Consider the following 3,404-nt stretch of genomic DNA (forward strand, 5'->3'; position numbering starts at 1 on the left):
CTCTCTCTCTCTCTCTCTCTCTCTCTCTCTCTCTCTCTCTCTCTCTCGCTCTCACGTGCAGCCTTTAACCTGAATATGTTTCGAGGCTCGTTTCACTTGTGTTCATAACTTTTCAAAAATGATTAGGCATCGCTGGTCCACGTTTATCCGAAAACTAACCTCGATTATTCTAAATATCCAACATATAATTTCTCACTCTCTGCAGTAGCCTATTCCCTTTGATTCACGCTTGACTCATATGGCTTCAGGGCCAATGGGGGTCCGCCTTTGGGGCGCCTTGAAACCACCTCTTCTTATCCCCTTTCATCATCTAACCCGGGACGCCTTGAAACCGCAGGGCCAGTTATTGCCTTCTTTTTTCAGACAGCCCAATGCGGACTGGCCAACAGCCAATCAGAGTCTTGTTTACACTCTGCGACTGACAATGCTCTGGCGCCGAGCCAGCCAATCAGAAGCTTGCACACAAGGAGGGATTCATTTGTAAACATTTAGCATGTAATAACCGAAGTCCATAGTAATAACAGGAAAGAAATATTGGAATTGCTGTCTTGTCTGCATGATTCAGTGTTGAGTTTGGCTACGAAACGTATCAAAAAGCCACCAGTGGCTCTAAAGAAGGAAACATATAGACAGCGAATGTTTGATGTTCATAAATGCCCTGGATTGTTAGCAAAATGTTTTTGTTTTTTGTTTGGTTTTATTTAAAGAGGGGGTTTTCAGTGACAACTGAAAAACACACAGCAACAGACTACTTTAATGTTGCAAAATATCATTCATTCAGCTTTTTAATATCACTAAATAAATTAATATTTTGTATTGTATCATTATTTTCCAACACTTTGTCTATTTAGGATGTGCTGACATCTCCAAGTCATATAGGCATATTTAAGAGATGTAAAACATGTTTTAGTTAAATTGGGGTCTGCTTGAAAACACACCTCAAAGGCCTATTCGGTTTTACATTATTTATATTATTATGATAATTTGTATGTGTATTTTTTTCCAGATCAGGCTTAAAGCTCTTTGTATACGTTATATAGGCAGCATAATGTAAATATCTTTAATTCAAATACATTCGGAGCGTTATCCAATTGAATTGCAATTCTGACAATTGCATATGTATTTATATTTTTTTACATTATCACTAGCTGTAGATCTTTTATTAGGCTCATGCTGCACTGAGCTCTTTTGTACGTGATTTAATCCATCCCGTGCTTTAAATCTGGCGCTTCTCTCTCTGTTTAGCGTTGCCAGTCACCACGCCATTGGCCTGCGCTGCCGGCCAATCAGAACCTTCCGTATCTCCGGGCGGGCGGCACGAGCTAATTAACATGCAGGTATCCGACCAATGGGAGGCGTGTTTACCCTGCCCCGAGACGCGAGGTACGCAGTTGCACCGGGAGAGAAACCGCTGCTCGGAGATCCGAGAAACGATCCAGCCAGGCCGGAAGCCCTAGTCCCACTGCTTCCATAGACTGAACCAGTAGGCTACTGCACAGCCTCAGATGGGAATATTGTAGGATTTCACTCTAGCCACATGGTTCATTTCAGATTTTGATTTTAAATGGGCGTCGCACTTGGCCTTGCTCCTTCCCACCCTGTGTTTTGTGATCATATAATTTATTGTTATGCCAGGATTTAACACACCCGTAAGTAGTCATTTTATATTTTTTTTAAATGAATAAAATATTTTACGGCCTGTGTCTTCGTTATGAGATGGCAGAGACTGTATTCTAGTCCAAAATGCTTTATGTGACATGCTGCTCATTATTCACAGTGCAGTGCTATCATTTATTTAAAAGAATAACATAACAGGATGTGTGAGGTGTATCCTACGTGGAATTAATCGATGATTTAATGCATTGGGATGACAAAAATAAATAAATGACCTTAAATTGTTACGATTATATATAATTATTGCTACTGATATGGCTTCTAATATTATTATTATTATTATTAATGCTGTTAATAGTTTAATTATAATTTGGAGCTGGGATGATTTTTGTAATTAGATTAACTATGTAATTATTGATCGACGACTTATTCGCATGTTGTTTTGTTTTTAATTATCCTAACGTAACGGCTCTTTTTGCAATTGGCCAATATTTAACAGTATTAAATATATTGTTTAAAAAAAAAAAGTAGGCTATAGCCCTTATTTTTGTTAACCAGTCGGTGGGGTGCCGAGTGTGGGTTTATGTCCGGTTGCAGTAAACTCTAAACGGATATGTAGCGTTGAGAGACCGGGAGGCGTGTTTTTTCCCAGCCGGCTGAGGCGCACTCCATGCCTGCCTGCTCTGCCGCGGAGCGCCGCCTGCCTCTCACAGCGATCCGACCTACGTAATTTGATTTATTATCTGCGTTTCTTCTTTCGATTGGACTCCGTAAATGCAATTGACAGCTGCTTAATTAATTGCATTAGGGGCGTCGATCATTTGAACGGTTTAAAAAAAACAACAACAATTCTAGCGTAATATTGGTGGTGAGGGGGGAATCCGCACATCGGACGCTGGAATGAAAGGAAACAACCGCGTGTGTTTACTGTACTTAAATTCATACCGATGCACATTTCGAACATTTTTACAAAGTCGCAGTGTCTTCACGGTGTCTGTGATGTAGAATATTTTTACTCCGAGGTTGTGAGTGGACATACAGAGTGAGCTGAACGCAACAGCATGGCGAGGGGGAAGGTAATGGCTGACTGCAAGGCGCTTTCTCAGCATGGAGACAAAGGCAGTCCTGCTGACGGGCGGCCATTCACCTTGGATCCCTACACAGCCTTCGAAACCGAAGCCTCTGCTATGATGTGTGCAACGGGAACGCTTCTTAAACGTTTACAAGTTAAAAGAACCCCACATGCATGCACACACATTAACGCAGGAAGCCTCAATGGATGAGATGTTAGTCCCAGGGACCTTCGTATGGAAGGATTGTATTGTTGTTGATGTGGCACTGAATTGAGGGCTCGGCTGTAACTGGCTACATGGGGAGATAATAGTGCTGAGAGTGAAGTAGCATGTATGATATGCCACACACATTGGAGAATTTCGATTTATTTTTTTGTAATTTAATATAGGGTACTATTATGCTTTTATTTCGCTGGGTACCTACTCCCTGTAACGCCTTGAGAAACCCTGAATGAACCCCAAATTTAGATTATTTAATGTAAAACTACACATATAGCTATACTGTATTGGGAAAATTCAGTCCTGTAAGATTTATTTATTTTCTAATTTGGACCTATAAAATTAAGCTGCCTTCTGTTTGCCTGCTTTGTTTTTAATTACTCACAGCCATCACTGAGGCACGTGAAATGAACTGTCACGTTTAGATGGTTGTTGTAAAGACAAAAACGTATCTTTTAACAGTAAAATTTAATTTTCATTTATTCGAATGGTTTCCCC

The 3,404-nt window shown here is 40.5% G+C and overlaps 1 protein-coding gene across 8 annotated transcripts in view; it reads left to right on the forward strand.

Annotated features, from left to right (window-relative positions):
• Window positions 1-1,384: 1,384 nt before the first annotated feature.
• bahcc1a (BAH domain and coiled-coil containing 1a) overlaps window positions 1,385-3,404 on the forward strand; it is a 59,438-nt gene continuing 57,418 nt past the window's right edge. For 7 of the 8 annotated variants that reach the window (XM_031867615.1, XM_031867620.1, XM_031867619.1 and 4 more), the window contains exon 1: window positions 1,385-1,649. The gene's annotated coding sequence lies outside the window, so the exon portion shown is untranslated. The other variant, XM_031867616.1, reaches the window with a different exon arrangement.

Source organism: Anarrhichthys ocellatus, unplaced genomic scaffold (assembly GCF_004355925.1).
Source record: "Anarrhichthys ocellatus isolate YVR2014 unplaced genomic scaffold, GSC_Weel_1.0 scaffold40, whole genome shotgun sequence".
In the NCBI taxonomy this organism is placed as follows: domain Eukaryota; kingdom Metazoa; phylum Chordata; class Actinopteri; order Perciformes; family Anarhichadidae; genus Anarrhichthys; species Anarrhichthys ocellatus.